The sequence below is a fragment of the Leopardus geoffroyi genome, chromosome D4, assembly GCF_018350155.1.
Source record: "Leopardus geoffroyi isolate Oge1 chromosome D4, O.geoffroyi_Oge1_pat1.0, whole genome shotgun sequence".
NCBI lineage: Eukaryota > Metazoa > Chordata > Mammalia > Carnivora > Felidae > Leopardus > Leopardus geoffroyi.
This window is the reverse complement of record NC_059342.1, coordinates 61369178-61389295: the sequence shown is the minus strand read 5'-3', so window position 1 is coordinate 61389295 and position 20118 is coordinate 61369178. Positions and strand designations below refer to the sequence as shown.

At 44.9% G+C, this 20118-nt stretch overlaps 2 long non-coding RNA genes across 2 annotated transcripts in view; both read right to left on the bottom strand.

Moving 5' to 3' along the window:
* Positions 1-824: 824 nt before the first annotated feature.
* On the bottom strand, positions 825-14341 carry LOC123593583. The gene is made up of 4 exons (XR_006710392.1): positions 13861-14341; positions 5251-5398; positions 2307-2447; positions 825-918 (listed from the first exon to the last, which is right to left on the bottom strand). It is a non-coding gene; the product is annotated as an uncharacterized LOC123593583 (long non-coding RNA).
* A 1679-nt stretch (positions 14342-16020) lies between these two features.
* Positions 16021-20118, bottom strand: part of LOC123593070 — a 35472-nt gene continuing 31374 nt past the window's right edge. Inside the window, exon 3 of the long non-coding RNA XR_006710096.1 lies at positions 16021-19606. This is a non-coding gene — a long non-coding RNA (uncharacterized LOC123593070). The remainder of the gene's footprint in view (positions 19607-20118) is intronic.

The window sequence follows — 20118 nt, the reverse complement described above, 5'->3', positions numbered from 1 at the left end:
AGGGTTAATGCCCGCATGGGCAGTGAGGGCTCTGAAAGAGCTCCAGCCCGAGGTCAGGAGCTTGTTTCCAGTCCCGTTCTTGTCTGGGCTACAGAGTAAAGTTGGGCAAATCCTGACATTTTCTGATTTTTTTTTTTTTTTTATTTCTTCATCTGTATAGTAGACACGATGATCCTGACTTGGGCTGTGGGTCTCTCGATATGCAACTTGCACACCACAGTGCTCTGTCGCTTGTAAATGCTGCACATATCTACAGATCTGGGATTAATGTGAACAGTCTTCAGAACAGGAAGAGAGCAGCACGTCCTGGAGAAAGCTGGAGAGGCTTCAAGAGGAGAGTGAAGTTCACCCCGGCTCTGGGTCTGAGGAGAGTTTGAGGGGGATACATTGGAGGAAGGGGAAGGCAGTACTCAGAGAGATGCACTCTCAAGCAATAAATGGATAAAAATTTCCTGGGTTGCAGAGGGGACTGGTGGGCAGGGAAGTGTTACAGAGCCAAGACCTTCAATGACATACCAGCTGATGGGTGTGTGCATGTGGACTTGAAATCATGGGTATTCCCTGAGCGTTGTGGAATCCCAGAACATTTACAATGGACAGAGCCCTGTGAAACCTGATCCAGCCACCTCCCTCCTGTCCCCATTTTATTGATGGAGAAACTGAGGCTCAGAAAGGCCATGCAATTTACCAAGTCAGAGGTAAGGGCAGAGACACATAAGAGAAGGAGAAAATGGGTAAGGTCTTGAAATGTTGCAGAAGATCCTTAAAGGTGGTGAATTACCTGTCGCAAGAGAGATACACCTCTTAACAAACAAGAGGTCCCTGAGAAGGTAGGAATTATGAACTGGTACTGTGGGATCATGATGCCTGGCGAATCCTGGCTCCATTCTTTATAAGCTATATGAAATGTGGGCAAATCTGTAAGACGAAGGTGACAATGAGTTTTTCCTATCAGCTCTTGGAAGGATGAAGATGTTCCTGGGATGCAAAGCAGTTATTAGTGTCTGGTGCACGATAATGCTCACTGAATGTTAGCGTCTATAATTGATGGTGGCGAGATTCTGGCAAGGGGCATGTCTGCAAGAGAGGCGAAACCCCAAACCCAGCCTTCAAGAGGCTGAGGCACCAGCAGCCAAAGCAGCCATAGAGCTAGGATGGCCCCACGTGGAATTAACTCACAAGCCAAAGCACATTCTAACAAAATTGTCTGCTTCAGTCTTCTTTCTTCATCGGTTCATATTCTCTGTGAATATGAATTCTCTCCCACGTGCAGCCATTCTTATTTTAGTATGAACCACTAACCATAGGGAATTTGGTCTCTTAGTTTTATATTTCTCTATTGCTTATAAAGTATCACATCAACTGGAAATATAATTGACTTTCTTAGGCCTCAAACTTAGAATATATTTCTACATTGCTTAGAAAGAGCCACATCAACTACAATTGTGTAATAAATAGGTCTATGGTTCTATTTGACTGTTAAAACCAGAAGTTGTGAACTGGTGGCCATTGGCTCAATTTGGCCCACAGGTTTTGTTTGGCCTGTCTGGTGACAAGCTCAAAATTAAATTAGTTGGAAATGTTTGATAATTAAGTGATTTTATTTATTTTATTTTTTTATATATAGAGAGAAAGGGCACAAGTAAGCAAGGGAGAAAGAGAGAATCACAGGAAGGGAAGAGAGAGAGAGAGAGAGAGAGAGAGAGAGAGAGAGAGAGAAAGAAATAGAGAAGTAGGGATCACCCAAGCAGGACTCAAGCCTTCCGGAAGCGGGACTTGAGCTCACCTATGTGGGACTCGAGCTTACTTACGGCGAGATCCGATCTGAGCCAAAGTCAGGTGCTTAATGACAGAGCCACCCAGGCACCTGATAAGTAAGTGATTTTACACTAAAGTCTAGATTTCTGGCTTCTTTTTAAATTTTTGGAAAACCTGTCAACACGGGGCCTGAATTCCCTGTGCCAACAGTTGATTGACATTGAAAAGGGGCTGCTAATTTCAGTTAAGAAAGTGGTCTGCCATTTTCCCTGGTCCCCACCACTCCCTATTGTTCCTCAGCACCAAGGATATGAATCATTTGCCATCACATGCACTTTTTCTTTCTTATAAAAAAGAGAAGAGTGGAATAGATTGTGTGCTCATGTCTCTGTTAAAAAATGGGTAAAAAAAAAAAAGGTGTGTATAGATAAACAGGGAGTCAGGTTTCAAAAAACATGTGCAAGAACATATTTCTGCATGTTTACTGTATAAATAAAGTATATCTACCTTGAAAAAAATGAAAACCAAGATGCTATTATGAGACAAACCTTGTCTCCCTCAGGTATGTATGTTACAGGAAGGATGAAGGCATGGCTCCGTTTTGAGTGGTGAGCTTTAATTGTGGTCCCATTTATAGTCCAGGGTCCATACAGATGGTCTCACACTGATGATGGTTTGATTTTTCGACTCTATGATGGTATGAAAGCGATATACATTCAGTACAAACTGTACCTCAAATTTTGAACTTTGATCTTTTCCTGGGCCGGGGATATACGTTCTGATCCTCTCTCGTGGTCCTGGGCGGCAACAAGAAGCTGCAGCTGCCAGCCAGCCAGCGACCACACGGGTAAAGAGCCAATACAGCAAAAAACAAAACAAAACAAAACAAAAAACAACAAACAAACAAACAAGAGCCAATACAGCGACAACCATGCTGTACCCATGCAACCACTCTGTTTTTCACTTTCAGGACAGTATTCAGTAAGTTACATGAAATATTCAATGCTTCATTATAAAACAGACTCCGTGTTAAGATGATTTTGCCCGACTGTAGGCTAACGTAAGTGTTCTGAGCACATTTAAGGTGGGCTAGGCTAAGCTACGATGTTCTGTAGGTGAGATGTATTAAATGCATTTTCGACTTAGGATATTTTCAACTTACGATGGGTTTATCAGGACCCATTGTGAGTAGAGGAAGATCTGTATGCGTAAGGCAGCAGGTTCCTTTACTATTCTGGCAGGGAGATCCTGTGTGCACATTTCATATTGTGAAATGAAATTGTATATTGGATATACAAATTGTATATTGGATATACAATCTGTGTATTGGATAATATCCAGTTCACTGGAATCTTTATTTTTTCCAATTCACTGGAATCTAAAAATGAAGGTCTCCAAAGCACATTTTCTGTACAAATGACTGGAAACAGATGCATGTTAATATTGTTTTTTTTTAATTTTTAATGTTTATTTATTTTTGAGAGAGAGAGAGAGAGAGGGTCAGAGAGAGAGAGAGAGAGGGAGACACAGAACCCAAAGCAGGCTCCAGGTTCTAAGCTGCCAGCATAGAGCCTAATGAGGGGCTCAAACTCACGAACCGAGAGATCATGACCTGAGCTGAAGACGGATGCTCAACCGTCTGAGCCACCCAGGCTCCCCAAATATTGTTCATTTTGTACCTACTTCACCTGGAAAGGCGGCCCATGTTCGTAGGCAGTAGGGCTCTCATTTTGGAGTTGGGCCCAGAGCTGGGAACTGTGGGCTCAGGCTGAAGGAAGACAGGGAGGGTGCAGGGCATCCAAATGGTCCCAGCTGCAGGTGTGGGAGGGGTGGGGGCAGGATGCCAAGCAAGGCATTTTGCCTCCTGCCAGACTGTGTTTTGAGGGTTTCAGCAATTTCCTTCCATTCAATATGAAGTGGTAGAAATAGCCAAGAGGAAGCCTCATGTCATACCCAAGCAGGTCTTAAATTGTTTACCACAGCTTCAGTACAATCTGAGAGATTAGGACGTGTGGAGACGTGGGGATCTTATGTCCCGGCTCTTCCAGGACTCAGCTAAATTACCGTGCTGTTCCATTTTCCCATAATCCACCCAAGTGTCCTAGAAAACACAGTCTCCGAAAACATTCTCCAGACTGTCTCCAGCAGCTGGAAGGGGTACAAAAATCAGTGAGAAGCATCCCAAATTTTGGTTTGGGAAGAAGTTACCAAGCACATAGCACACGTCTTCCTGAACCTGTCTCTTCAGTGAGCAGCTTCCTTGTGGAGCTGTGTGACAGAACGCACACAGGCACCCAAAGCTTGCATCCTCATCTGATTCCACGAGCAGAAAAAGAGGAATAAACTTAGCTAGCTGGCTAGAAAAGAATTTACTAGAGTAACTAAAGAGGGCTGCCTTTCGGGTAATCAAGAGAAAACAATGTCAGTTTAAGCCCACCAATGCTTTCCAGGGAGGAACCTTGTTCTGATGAACACCTTGATGTGTTTGGATGTGCAAAGGGGAGCCAAGGGCTGCATAAGAGAAAGAGATGAATTTGAAAATCTGACAGTCCCAAAAGGAGAGGACGAGGAGGGAGAGTGTGTCAGACCCTCTTTGGGGCCACTGTCAGTGCCGGGTCCCTGTCCCCTCTTGCCTTTGTCATCCAGGTGCACTACAGGCAAGGGCCACCACTGCCAGCACCTGCTTCCCTTTACCTGAGTGCCTTCTCTGGCCACTGGAGCCCGCCCTACCCACACAGACCTGAAGTACTGGGGAATTAACGCCGACCAAGAAAATCTTAACCAGTGACCAGCAGGAACTGGTGAATACAAATGTCAGCTCCCTTTCCCACTTGGTGGGAACCCTTAGGCACCCAGGGTCCCTGTCCAGTGCCCCATGCCCATGCGGAGCACCTCTCACTTCCTGCCCCAGGGCTCCCTATTGGTGCTGGCACATGGCATGATCCACTCAGCATAAGCAGCCTGCAAGTGATGTGGAAATAACACCCTGAGAAGCAAACATGTTGCCAGAGGAAGCCAACAAACACGTTTCTCCCTACCTCTCCCAGATACACTGTCCTGAGAAAGTCATTTATAAGGCATCTCAGAAGATTGTCTCAGGGGCACCTGGGTGGCTCAGTCGGTTGAGAGACCGACTTTGGCTCAGGTCATGATCTCACGGTTCATGGGTTTGAGCCCCACGTCAGGCTCTGTGCGGACGGCTCAGAACCTGGAGCCTGCTTCGGATTTGATCTCCTTCTCCCTGCCCCTCCCCTGCTTGGGCTCTGTCTCTCTCTGTCTCTCAAAAATAAATAGACATTAAAAAAAAAAAAAGAAAAAGATGGTCTCACAACACAGACATCTGTCATTTAATGCATCTTATTGGCCCCTCCTCCTTCCCCTCCTCACTCCCCTTTCCTTCACTTCCTCTCCCTGGGACTATACTCCCTAATGCCAGAGAAGCACCGAAAACTTCTGCCTCAGAACCCAGGGGAAGACGGGGGCAGAGTTTACCTGTCACTCTCTCACACTCATGTTATCTTCACAGGGTTTCTAGGCAGCTGTCATTTCCATCTCACCAGGTCCAATCAGTGTTATGCTTTCAATGGAGGGAACCAGCATTGTGATCTGTGGCATGTCAGGATGACAGAGTCCCTGTGGACTATATTACAACCGAGAAAAGGAGAATTAACATGGTCCTGGGGCAAAAATGTAAACACGTAGTACTTTCCTTGCCATATGGAAACAAACTGCTTTCAATTTTCCCCACTGATAGGGATTGTGACTGCCCTTGCCAGGTCACGGTGCGTTTCCAAGTGCCGAAGGTGGTGTTGATATATTCCAGTAAAGATACCACATCTGGTATAGCAGCTGCGATTGAGGCTACCATCTGGCCGAGTTTATGGCAATCCATTATTATCCACCATAATCTGTTTGGCTTTTGCAAGGGCCATGAAAGCGAATTAGCAGAAACAGAATGGGACTCACCACCCCTGTACCATTTAAGCCTTAATAGTGGGTCTAATCCCTGCAATACTTCCTGGGAGGTGGTATTGCTTCTTACTTACTCTTGAAGATGGAAAAGGGAGGTGGTTTTAAGGACTTCCACTTGACCTTTCTCATCCATCTTTGTAAGTCAAATAGCTTAATACAAGTGTTCTGTCAGAAGCTAAGTATATCTATCCCAATTACATATTTGAGGCCTAAACAGATCTAGAAGGCACAGGTAAATATGTGAACAGATAGCCCAGATCCCCATGTCACCTACCACTTTGCACTAAAACTCCTTCAATGCACACCTATGGATTTATGGGTGGTTTCCTATGACCCATAAACAGAGAAGGAAAGAACTTAGGCTGCTTCACAGATGACTCAGTATGATGTGTTGGCACTAGTTGAAAATGGAGTCTCTCTGTATTGCAGCCATTTGAAGGATGGCCCCAAAGGATAATCACGAAAAGAATTTCTTCCAGGGGGGTAGAACTATGATGGGACACCTGGCTGGCTCAGTGGTTAAGGTTTGACTTCGACTCAGGTCATGATCTCAGTTTGTGGGTTTGAGCCCCGTGTCAGGCTCTGTGCTGACAGCTCAGGGCCTGGAGCCTGCTTTGGATTCTGTGTCTCCCTCTCTCTCTGCCCCTCTTCTGCTCATGCTCTGTCTCTCTCTCTCTCCCAAAAATAAATAAAACATTAAAAAAATTAAAAAAAGAACTGTGAGTGGTAGACTTGGTCGACCACTATGACGAAGGGAGAAGTGGTCTGAGTTACGCGTATACAGAGATGCCTGAGCAGTGTGAAAATGTCTTGGATGTTGGCCAGGGGCCTGAAAGATAAGATTGGACTATCGGGGACCAGGAGATCTAGGGAAGTGTATCACGTATTGACCTACGGGAGTGGGCACAAAATGTGTTGGCCTTTGTATTTCACAGTGCTCACCAGAGAATGTCCACCACAGAGGAGACAGTCAACAACCAGGTGGACAGAGTGACTCATTCTGTGGATGAGCCAGGCTCTCTCCTTGGCTACCCCAGGGCTGACATGGTGGAGTGACAATGATGGCAGGGGTAAGTGCTAAACAAAGGCCCAACAACATGGGCCCCATCCCTCTAAAGCAGATCTAGCTATGCACACTGTGGCATGCCCAACCTGCCAGCTACAGAAATTGACCGTGACCGCTTAATATGGCACTATTTCTCAAAGACAGCAGCCAGCCACTTAGTGACAAGCCAGTTTCTTCAGATCCTTTCCTGAGAAGTTCTCTTTTACGAGCATCAACACCTATCTGGATACAGGTTTGCTTTCCCTGACCAAGCACCTTTGCCAGCACCAAGGATGCTTCATTTATCAATATGGTGGCCCATACAACATTACCTCAGATACGGGACACATTTTATTGCAAAAGAGGTGCAACAATGGGTGAATGACCAAAGGATCCACTGGTTTTAGCATGTACCACTTCACTCAGAAGAAGCTAGCTTAATACAATGGTGGAAGGGCCTGTTGAAGGCTCAGCTAAGGCACCAGCTTAGGGACAACACAGGGCAAGGTTGTGGCACTCTCCTCCAGAGTGTGAAACCCACAGTCAGTATATGGTGCTGTGTCCTCCGGAACTAGAGTACTTGGATCTAGAAGCCAAAGGGTAGTCAGATTGAGCCCTTTTATCTTCTCTCCCAGTGGTCCACTGAAACTGTAGGCTCTTCTAGACTGACGGTGCGGTTTCCAGAGAAAAAGTTCTTCCAGAGGCTACAGTAAGGTCACCAAACTTGAAGCTGAGACCACTTGGTCACCTTAAGTTGCTCATGCCAGAGAGCCAGTGGACAAAGAGTGGCTGCATTAGTGGAAATAAGGACCCTGATTTCCATGAGAAGTGTGACAGCAACTACCTTATGAAGGTAGAGAGGAACTCAGGTAATTTCAGGGGGGATTTCTTGGTACCTCTATATTCCACACTGATGGTGAATGAAACTATCAAGGCAACTAACAGATCAGACTCTTAAAGGATAAACGTCCAGGTCACCTCACTGGGTGAGCAACTCAGACCATCCAAAGTGCGGATCGGAAATAAAGGAAATCTAGAATGGGCAACAGAGGAGGGAAATGGCACTGGCTACAGCTGGGAGACTGTATGAAGCGTGCTTCACTAATTCTCCTGCCTAAAATCTTACCAGAGATTTCAGTTGACTTCGCTCTTGAAAGGGATTCTCTGACTGGTTGGACTTGTGCGTGAGAACATCCTGTTCTCACAGCCATCAGAGGCCCCATATCCTAGTACTGGAGCTGGATCTACTGGGAGGGCATGTGCAAACCTAAGTGGCACAGGGGTGGACTGGATTAGGTACCTCTAATGCACCATTTCAAATCCTCCCAGCGTCACCTCCAGGTGACCATTTGTTCCAGCCACGGCCGTTGCTGCAGCGATCACCTCTGTATGGGTTCCGGCCAACCATGGGCACAACCTGGCAGCCTTAACTTACAACCACACGGGGTTCCACCCTCCTGCTTTTGGACTTCTCCATCCATCCTGAAACATGAGGTGCTGCAGGATTCACTTAGTGCCCACACATAAGCAACTTGGAAATGCGGAGGAAATAATATGTGGCAAAGTTTTGAACAACGGGAGATAGAAATCAGTGAATGGGTATTTCTCCCTTCCTCTCTTAGATGAACCTTCCTAAAAATCAGTTTCTTCAAAGAAAATCCCAAAGGAGGAGAAATCCTGTCCATTTGATGCCTCTCACCTATCTTCCTTGTTCTTTGCCTCATTCCCCCTTCCCTCATTGCTGGGATTGTACTCTGGAAGAAAGTAACATAGAAGTCTTTGCCTCAGGCTCTGCTTCTTGCAACCCAGGCTAAGATGGAGAGTAAGAGCTTATAAGCACCATCAAGACAGAGGCCAGAAAGTCTGTAGATGAAGCAGCCAGTGAAACATTTCTAGCAGGCGTGGCCGTGGCCCAGGCCATTTGAGAAACTATAAATCTAACATACAGTTTGTAGCCATTTATGTTCCAGCATGGACATTCATTCCTCCTGCAAGTCCCCTTCCTGAAGCAACAACAGAAGCCTTCAATCAAGTTTACCAAATACAAAAATGCCTCGTGAAAATGGGGTTCTGCGGACACCAGCTGAGAGGTGAATTCCATACCTTGGTCAACAGAACAGGACAAAGGCTCCACACACGGGATGCTTTGACGAGACATGACTGGAATTTAGGAACAGGAACTCAGCATCAGAGGTAAATATAAGAACTTTAGCTTTCTGAGAATTTGCTTAGATACTGAAGATGACTTTGGGCTTTCAAAAGGCACAGAATGGGGGAAGCAAAGATCATTTTTAAGGAGCAGAAGGATTCCATCCAACATCTGACATATGAGCATCAGAGAGTATCCAAAATCAGACTGTATGGGTTTAAATTCATGGATCGTCTCTTACTGGCCGTGTGACCTTAGGAAAGTTACTTAATGTTTCTGTGCTCATGTGTCATGAATTGAAAGGTAGTTATAGTAATACAGAGTGGTTGAATGCATCAAATTAAAGGGCTCAGGCACATAGCAGTCACTAAGCAGTTTTCTATTTTATTATTATTTAGTGCCTTTGTCTGTTCAATAAAAATAAAAAGACCATACTTATAGAATATCAGCTCTAGAAGAGTGCTCAGAGAATGTCAGGCCGGCCTCCACTCCTGTCCAGAAGGAGGAAGGGGCTTGCCCGGGGCTGTAACTAATCCAGGGTGAAGCCAGAGCCAAGTGTTCAAACACCTGTCCAGATCTTTTCTCTGCCTTGTGGAGCTTCTGCCAAATTCCCCCATACACCTGGAAATAAGACCACTACAGATCAGAAAGATAATAAGAAATGAAGGTTTCATTCTCATAATATGCCCCAAAGTCTCTGCCTGCTTTGCTGTCCTAGAGCATTTCACTCTGCCTCTCTGCATTAGTGAACCATGGTCCAGACCAGTGGTTTTTAACCTGTGATGTGCATCAGAATTATTTTGTGTGGAAGAATGTTAAAAATGCAGATTCTGAGTCTCTGCCCAACACCTACCAAATCAGAATGTCTGCAGGTGGAACCTGGGAACTGGAATTTTACGAAGCTCCTCTGTTCCATCTTCTGTACACTGAAGTTTCATTGCTATCAGCCTGAAGTTTCAACATCTCTATTTCTCACAGCACCTGGTTCCTCAACTTTAGCTTGGCATTTTGGGTATTAGGACACTTTCCAGTTGAAATATAACCCCCCACCATGATCATTTACAATTTCTAGCTCTGACATACTGCCAAGCTCTCTCTTGGATAGACTTTCCCATTCACCACGCCTTTGAAAGAGCAAGAGATCATATGTTCTGTTGAGTTAAGGCCTTTAGAATCCAAGATTTTGGAGACAAAGAAGCTCAAAACTAGAAGGGACATTGCACCTGATTCCAAGGCCAATCCAATTTGGAGATTTAGAGAAATAAGACAGCAAGAGGATCCCTTGGATACTGTTGGACTAGAGAGGGGAGGTCTATCAAAGAGGATTTAGGCAAACCCCACACCTATGGACTGCCTGCCTTCCATGTCACCCCAAACCCCTCATCAAAACATCAGATAATACCTGTCATGTCCCTAATATCTATAAAAAGATAGCAGGTACAGAAGAATTAAAGTTAACAGCTATTTTTATCTCAAGGAGGAAGAGAATTGATAAATGTGTCCTTGTGATAAGCTAGAGAGGGAAGGACATGAAACCTGTCCAAAGTGACAGGCGCATTCTCTTTTTTTAAGTATGTATGTATGTATCTTGGGGGAGGGAAGAGAGAGAGAGTGCATGCAGGGGAGGGGCAGAGAGAGGGGGAAAGAGGATCCCAAGCAAGCTCCGCTGCCAGCTCCAAGCCTGACTCAGGGCTTGAACTCACAAACAGTGAGATCATGACCTGAGCCCAAACCAAGAATAGGTTGCTTAACTGACTAAGCCACCCAGGCGCCCCCAGAGTGATAGGAGCTTTATCACCGATTAAGGACTGATGTCCCCATGTGGCAGGACCACACCTTGCTTCTGTTGAGTGGCCAGAACAGCTCACGAAAAAACATGTCCTCTCCCCCCTGATGTGCCACGAGACCCCTGCCCTGGCTCTGCTGGGCTTAACTGCAATGCAGCAGGGGTGGTGTTGGATCAACGATGGGTTGCGGCTTCCTCTTTCCTCAGTCCTATAGTTCAGGGTCTGGTCAGTCGCAACCCTAGGAGGTGGCTGGAAATGTACAGGCAGGGAAGTTTCTTTGGTCACAATGAATGGGGATGTTCCCAGCATCTGGCAGGCAGGGGCCGGGGCTGCTAAATTCTGCAGTGCAAGAGGCAGTCTATACAACAAAGAAATATCCCAGCAACAATGCCAACTGCGCCCCACGAAGAAATGCTAGCAGATTGCAGCTTTCAAACTTTTTGGAACAGGACCCTTGGTCTCTCAATCCCATAAACACACATTTCTGAAGCAAAAGTTTCATTTGCCCTTACTACATGTCATGAGCTTAGGTACTTTCTTCTCTGTTCTGTTCCACTGGATTAAAAAAAAATAATAAGACAGATTGATCAAAAACTATTAAATAGATTTTATGACCCATGAATGAGCCACCACCCATATTAGGGTATGATCATTTCAAAATTCTTTTTTCTTATGTTCGTTTATTTATTTATTTATTGAGAGAGAGAGAGAGAGAGAGAGAGATATCTCCACCGTGAGATCATGACCTGAGCTGAAATCAAGAGTCGGATGCAGAATTGACTGAGCCACCCAGGTGCCCCTCAAAATTCGTAATCAGCACCCGTGAGTAGAAATATGGAGTGAATCGCTCTGCAAGCATTAGTCATCTGCTCTCGCCCTCACTACTTGACTTACAAAATCTCAGGGCTCAAGTGAAAGACCCAGTGACTTCTGATGAGCTAAACCAGTCTTGCTCCTTCTCCCAAAACCAGATGCCCAAAGAGAGACAAACAATTGTCCATTGCTGAGGCCTGGGGTTTTCACAGGGCCCTGCTCTGAGGCTGGAAGCCCATGTGTCCTGCATATCCCCATGGGGGCTGGGGGGTGGGGGGCAGTGGAGAACAGATGGATACTAGCCATTCAAAGGTTTTATATCACAGTGGACAATGAAAACCAGCCACAGTGGGAGTGGAGTGGGGCTGAGGACTCTGAAGCTGAGAGGGCTTAAGGGAGTATTTTTCACCTTCCTGAACCACAGCCTGGCACCTACATCAGATGGGCAGCCTGGTTCTTTGATTCCAAACTTCCTGGGGCACCTGGGTGGCTCAGTCACTTGAGTGTCCGACTTCGGCTCAGGTCAGGATCTCACGGTTCGTGAGTTTGAGCCCTGTGTCGGGCTCTGTGCTGACAGCTCAGAGACTGGAGCCTGCTTCAGATTCCCTCTCTCTCTCTCTCTCTCTCTCTCTGCCCCTCCCCTGCTCACACTCTGTCTCTCTCTCTCTCTCAAAAATAAACATTAAAGAAACAAAAACAAAAAAACACCTTCCCTGCCCACTCTGTGCAAGCAGGACTGGTTCTAATATGTGGGAAGAAACACAAGAATAGATGTCACCCACAAGGCCAAGGGCAGGGCTAGGCTTAAGGGGTAGAACCTGTGACACTGGTTGGTGGGACCACCAGCCACACTTTGACCCCTCCTGACCACTAACATGGATTACAACCTAAGTAATTGGATCCCTTTCTCTGACTGCTTCCTCTTCTTCTTATTCCTACTTATTCTTACCACATTCTTTAAAAAAATTTTTAACGTTTATTCATTTTTGAGAGACAGAGAGAGACAAAGCATGAGTGGGGAAGGGGCAGAGAGAGGGAAACACAGAATCTGAAACAGGCTCCAGGCTCTGAGCTGTCAGCACAGAGCCCGACGCAGGGCTTGAAACCACAGACCGTGAGATCATAACCTGAGCTGAAGTCGGACGCTCAACCGACTGAGCCACCCCAGGCACCCCTATTCTTACCACATTCTTAACTACTGTCATATCAACATATTGCTTTAAAATTTTTTTTAATGTTTTTATTTATTTATTTTGAGAGAGAGAGAGAGAGGTGGGGAGGGGCAGAGAGAGAGGGAGAGAGAGAATCCAAGCAGGCTGTGCTGTCAGCGCAGAGTCCAAAGTGGGGCTCAATCTCACGTACTGCCAGATCATGACCTGAGCCGAAACCAAGAGTCCGATGCTTAACCAACTGAGCCACCCAGGTGCCTCTCAACATATTACTTTACATTTTTTTTTTTCAACGTTTATTTATTTTTGGGACAGAGAGAGACACAGCATGAACGGGGGAGGGGCAGAGAGAGAGGGAGGCACAGAATCGGACACAGGCTCCAGGCTCTGAGCCATCAGCCCAGAGCCTGACGCGGGGCTCGAACCCACGGACCGCGAGATCGTGACCTGGCTGAAGTTGGACGCTTAACCGACTGCGCCACCCAGGCGCCCCTCAACATATTACTTTAAATGGCTGAAAAGACACCATTTTCACCATTAAATGGCTGAAAAGTAGACTCTGCCTGCCTCTCCATGGACAGTCCCTTCCTATCTTGGCTTATGCTTTTCCCACTTCCTGGAGTTAGTGATTCTGTGTTTTTACATGTAGAGCCCTTGTGGAAAACACCACACACTCTCGCTGCAGGACCCTGGTGCCACCAAGGTCTGGTTGCGCCCTCCATGCCTCCCCGCGCTGCTCCAGGCCCTGGGGAGCCCAACCCTTCCGGGGCTCCTGTTGAGGAGGGCACCTGTTGGGATGAGCACTCGGTGTTGTATGGAAACCAATTTGACGGTAAATTTCATATTAATAAAAAAAAGAATGACCTGTGAGATTGCAGGGTTTCCCACCAAACTATGGATAAAATAAAACAATGTCTTGTGCTGGTCTGAGTGGGCCATCTTGTTACCCTCATTTCCACAATGGAGAAGACTAGAGGTCAAACAGCTAACTTTCTCAAGGCCAGCAGGTTAAGAAAGGGCAGAGCTGAAATTTGAACTTGGGTCTTCTGGCCTCATATCCCCCCTTCACTCCACTGCCTCAGTATGGCCCCAGGGCTTTAGTCAAAACTCCGGCCACCCACCCAGCTATCCAGGTGACACACGGAAAGACAGCTGAGAGATTTTCACCTTCAGAGGAGAAGTTGCAGAAGAGTTGGGGACTTCTGTGAGCGTGAGCGACGCAAGTTCCTGTAGCAAGGTGAGTCCAGGGAAATCCCAGCATGCATTTTTCACCACCTCCACATTTGCACTTCACAAATAGTGTTTGCCAAGGCGGACTGTTGCCGTAGGGGGCGGGGGGGGGGGGGGAACCTCGCTGCTTGCTCAGCGCATCGGCTCCCCAATTCCAAGAGCTGCCTGTGGTCTGAGAGTAAAGAGGAAGGATCAGAGCTGGTGCTGGCATCTTCAGCCAACGACACCGTGCCTGAGGAGGCAGCAGCATGCTAAGGGAAGCCCACCACTGGGAGGCAGAGCCGTGAAACGAGACTCAGGGGCAGACCTCCACAGGGGCCCCTAATCCGTGGCTGTTTTGTGAAGGAGCCAGTGGCCTCTCCGCTGCAGAAATTCCTGGAAGTACTCGGGGATTAAGCCCAGAGAAAATGGCTGATGGCTATACTGATCACATGAGTCATCAAGAAAAAGGTTAAACTGTGCTTTGTGGGTTCTTTTTAGAAAAGCTCAGCAGTGTAAAACATCTCAGAAAAGACTCTCATCAAAAGCAAATAAAACAAAAAGTAACTTTTTAATTTTTTTTTAATTAAAAGGGCAACCTTTAACGACTTAGAAAATTATCAGAGCAGCTCCTAGCCCAAGTTTTTATGTACATGTGTTACAAGGGATTTTTTTGAAGCTGAATTTCCTTTTTTTATGTTTGTGTACCTCATGAAATGGAACACCTACCTTCTTCAAAAGCTACTTTGAAGCCATAAAAATGTTCATACACTTTGACTCAGTAATCCCCTTCTGGGAAGCTGGCCTAAGAAAATACCCTGAAATATGGAAAAAGCCATATGCAGAAAAATATTCATCAAAGAGTTGCTTTAGTGAAAAACTGGAGGCAGCCCAAATATTCAAAAAAAGGAAAGAGAGGCTGGTAAAGTAAATTATGGTGTAAACCTTGAAGAAATATTCTATAACCATTAAAAATGATGGGTATGGAGTTTATGAAGGATCACAGAAAATACTTATGATAAAGTATTGGGTGAGGAAAGTCTGGAACAAAATTTGCACACACATGATTTGTAAAAACAGGAAAGGAACATAAAAATATAGTTGTCACTATGTCAAAGTGGTAGGCATATAAATTTTTACCTTGTTTTCAAATTTCTCTAATATTATTGTATCTCTACTTTAAAAAAAAAGTTTAATCCCTAAAAAAGCAGGGAAGGGAATAATAGACACTGTTCATGTTTTAAGTAGGAAGAAACATTAGTAGAGGTTAGGGGTAATTAAGATGGGAAATTGCCCATCTTATTGCCCAAATTATTAAGTGTTTTTAGAATGCTTTAATTTTTTATGAAATAAATATATAACATATGCAAAAGGCAGTTTTGTTCAAGACACAAAAAACCCAAATTATATTACTATAGAAAGCATTCAGGGTTTAAAAGTTCTCCGATTTCTGTGTTTTTGGGTGGTTATGGATCCACTGACAGGGGGCTTCTTATCAAGGAGCATTGAAGTGATGCTTCATATCTCTCTACATTTTTATTTCATCTGTAGCACTCAGTATGACCTGATCAGCTGGATATGAGTGTTGGGTTTAGAAAACAAATCTCTTTTCTCCCTCTACCATCTAGAACACTTAGAATAATGGAAAAGTTGAAAGAATTCAAGGTTATTCATGTATAAATCTCCTTGGCAGGAACACATGTCACAGCAATGTGAGTGCAAAGTTGGGCATGCAGGGTCCCAGACCTGCTATGGAAGTGTGAATCTGGAGTCGAAGTCCTACCTGGGGACAAGACAAGGCTAGTGTGCAAAGGTGAAGACAAATCACAAATCCAAATCCAAATACCCAGGAAAATACAAACTGGAAATGGAAATCAAAAGAACATAGTTCTTAACACCATTAAAAAAAAAAAAGAAAAAGGAAACCCAGGGGCACCTGGGTAGCTTAGTCAGTTAAGCACTTGACTTTGGCTTAGGTCATGATCTCACAGCTCATGGGTTTGAGCCCTGCGTTGGGTTCTGTGCTGAGAGCTTAGAGCCTGGAGCCTGCTTCAGATTCTCTGTCTTTCTCTCTGCTCCTCCCGTGCATGTGTGTGCACACACACTCTCTCTCTCGAAAATAAAAAATAAACATTAAAAAAATTTTTAAAAAGGAAACAAAGGCACCTATCCCAGTTATCTATTGTTGTGCAACAATATATCCTAAAATTTAGCAGCTTCAAACAAAAACCATTTTATTGTATTTCACGATCATGATTTTATGGGTCAAGAATTTTGGCAGGGCTCAGCTGAGAAATGCTTTTGCTTTTCATGGCCTCTCAGGGCACTCAGTGGTATTTGGCTGGAAAATGAGTCTAGAGGATCCAAGGGTTCCTTCATATGTCTGATGCCTGGGGAGGCTGGTAGAATGGGCTCAGCTGCTTGTGTTGACCACTGCTCCTGCATTAGGCTTCTCTAGTGTGGCAGTGTCCCTGGAGTGGTTGGCTGACTGACTCATGTTGGCAGGTGGCATCTCCCAGAGCAAGCCTTCAGAGATAACTAGCCAAAAGCTGCAAAACTTCTAGCAACTTAACTCAGAAGTTTCAGAACATCTCCTCCGTCACAAACTATTGGTCAAAACGTCACTAAGTCCAGTCCAGGTTCAAGGGCAGGGAATTAGACTCTGTTGCTCAATGGGAGAGACAGAAAAGAACCTGTGTTCATCTCTAGTCAATCACAGCAACGTTCTACATGAATCAAATCGGGAGGGAGATTGCAGCGAGCAAGCAATGCAGGCAAAGGCACCAAGGTGGAGTTTATGCCTATATTCATCGTGATGGTGTAAATTGGTACCACGCTTTGGGAAGGGACCTTGTCCATATGTACAGAATGTATAAAATCAGAGGAAGGCTGTAGGGATGCACTAAGAATTCGCTCTCCCTGAAGCCAGGCTTTCTTGGTCCTGGCTGCCCCTAGCCTCACCTGGAGGGTTTCAAAAACACTCATGCCTAATCCCACTCCCAGAGATCCTGAAGTGCTTGGTCTCAGGCATGGCCAGAGGTGAAGGGATTCTGAGAAACTCTCCAAGTGACTCCAGTGTGCAGTCAAGGCTGTGAATTCCTGCCATGGGGGCTTGTGATACTCACCATAAAATTCAAGTAAATGAATAAAATCAGCTTTTTCCTTATTGCACTTTTGGGCCAAATGCAGCTGGAAGAGGGTTCTAGGGTCCAAAGATTTGGGAGCTTAAAGAAAAATTTAACTCCTCAGACACGAGGGTCAACTCTGGAATGTTGTCACATGGTCAGAGTTTGGAGATTTTGCCAAAACTGGTTTAAGTTTACTTTTTTTTTTTTTAATAACATGGTGAATAGCTCTGTGTTGATTCCCCCTTCCCCTTATTATTTTGCAATGGCTCTTACTCAAAGACTTGAAAAAGTGATGTACCATGTCCCCTTGATATAGATGTCTAAGAATAAATTAGAAAATATTTGAAATATATTTAGAAAAAAGTGCCATTTTGTGCTACAAGGATTGAGGGTCTATAGAAAGACGCCTTTCAGAATAAATGTCAGGCATTCTTTCAGGATGAATAAGTCTCTACAGAGGCCCCATCACGACCAGTCAGTTCACCCTACGATTCAAGTCATAACTGCTCGCTGATTTTGTGCGAGGCCTTCTGGAATGGGGTTGGGGCTCCAACACACTCATGGATGACATAGAAACTCTTGGTCCTGTCCTGAGAAATTGATGCTTTCTTTCCTTTCACAAACCAGAAGGATCTGGCAGTGTTTTCTCAGACTTCTTTTTACTCTTAGAATCTTTGTGCCCCCTGGGATCTGATGAACAAAGGTTACAGAGAAAAAAAAGTATGACATATAGTGCAGTGGTTCTCGAAGTGTGGTCCTTAGACCAGCAGCATCAGCACCACCTGAGAACTTGTGAGAAATGCAAACTCTCCTGCCCACACAGCAGACCTACTGAATCAGTTATTGTTAGGATGGGGCCCAGCCATCAGTGTTTTAACCAACCTTCCAGGAAGTTCCGACCCACTAGAGTTGGGAACCACTGATTAAACACACAGACGGAGCATGAACAGCCTTTGTCTCACATGCCAGCTTAATACTTGGTTAAGTAACTTCACCTCTCTGATCCTGTTTCCTCGTCTGTAAACTAAGAATACTAGCACTTACCACTGCAGGGTTGTTTGAGGATGTAGGGAGTAGATGCAAGCAGACTATATAGCACTGTTCTTTGCAGGGCCTGGATGAGGGTGAGGCAGGTGAGGCATCTGTAGTCCTGTAGGTATCTCTTTAAATTCTGCACCCACGGAGGATTCACCCATTTCACCCTAGTCCCAGCCCTGGTTCTTGATATTCCAAAAGGGCTCAGTAAATGGTTGGTACTGTTATATTATTGAGGAATCTGAGGTTTTATCCATTTTCAGGGCCTTGACCAGGCAGAGTTCCAAAATCAAAGTCTTTAAACAGTTTGGTGTAGAGGAAAGAGCATTGGCTTTGGAGTCCACAGGCAAGGGTCTGAATATCAGACTGATATCTAGGAATATCAGTCAAGGAGTGAGGTGCAGAGCGGAAAAGGGGCAAGCTCAGTTGCCCAAGAGAGCCTTCTTTCACTGGGCGGGGCTCTTTCTTCTCTTCTCCTTCTTTCTGAGAAAAAGCAGAGGCGACTGCTGAGTTTGGACTCTCCCATGCATAATCGCTGTATTTTCTGTATCAGTAGATACCGACAACATCCAAGAACATTCCTCATTGAAAGTCTTAGCATATTAAGAATAGAAGGGGAATAGAAGGAGGGCTCTTCTATCTGTCAAAGGGCACCCATAAAACCCACTGCCAACATCTTCCTTAATGGTCAAAACTGGTCCCTCTCCTCAAAGGATCAGGAACAAAGTGAGCATGTCTCACTGCTCCTCTGTGAGGTACCAGAGGTTCTCATCAGTTCCTTAAGCTAGAAAAAGAAATGAAAGGCACCCAGATTGGAAAAGAAGTAAAATTGCCTTTATGCACAGATGCCATCATGATTGTCTATAGAGAAATTCTGATGGAATCTTCTCTAAAGCTACTAGAGCCAAGAAGTGTGATCAGCAAGGTTGCAGGATATCAGATCAACACACAAAAATCAATTTTACTTCTATACACCAGCAATAAAAAGTTGGTACTTGAAATTTAAAAACACTGTCATTTATAACAGCCTAAAAGGTACAAAATGCATAGCTATACAAATCTGGCAAAAGAGGTGAAAGGCCTGTACTGCAAACTATAGAGCACTGCCAAGGAAATTAAGCAAGACTTAAATCAGTGGAGAGATAGCCCATGACCTCATCCAAGGGCATGAAGACTTCCCCTGTTGTTTTCTTCTCAGTCTTCTAGTCTCAACTCTTACGTTTGGGTCGTTGATTCATTTTGACTTAGTTTTTGTATATGGCGTTGAGGCAGGGGTCCAACTTCATTCTTTCACATGTGAATATCCTGTTGTCCCAATGCCATTTGTTGAAGACCCTGTTTTTCCCCCATTGAATGGTCTTGGCACCACTGCAGAAAACCGATTGATCATAAAAGTGAAGGCTTCTTTCTGGAGTCTCAAATTCTGTGCCACTGCATAGATGTCTATCTTTACAATAGTCCTGCACCATCTTGTTTGCTGTAGATTTGTACTAAGTTTTGAAATTGTGATGTTACTCTTTTTCAAGATTGTTTTGGCAGTTCTACATTTGGACAAAGACATAAAGGTAGTTTTTGACAACGATATAAAGGTAGTTCAGTGGAAAAAGCACAGTCTTTTCAAAAATAGAGTTGCAGAAAAATTAGATAACCATATGCCCTTGGTTTTCACTTTCTTGTTCCTATTACCCCTGCTTTTGGCTCAACCCTTATTTTCTTAAATGCATCTATTCTTCTAGAAGTCATTTCCTTCTTTTCAAAAACATAAATTTAATTAACTTTAATTAAATTTAAGTCTCCTCAGTCTGTGCTTTCTCTTTTTGCAGACTGAGCCTGATCTCCCCATTCATAGATTATTTCACAAAACCCCAAGTGTGAGCAGCTTAAAAGGAAAGACTGATGGGAGTGAAGAGGTAGCCTGTGAATCTGTTCTCTGTGCCTTCCTGAGACAAATGGCCCTCCCTCTGATGGCTGGCTCTGGGGAAGGGCCTGAGAAGCTACAGCTCTAAGAACTCGGGCACCTGCAAGGCCATAGAGCACAGAGCAACATCTCTCT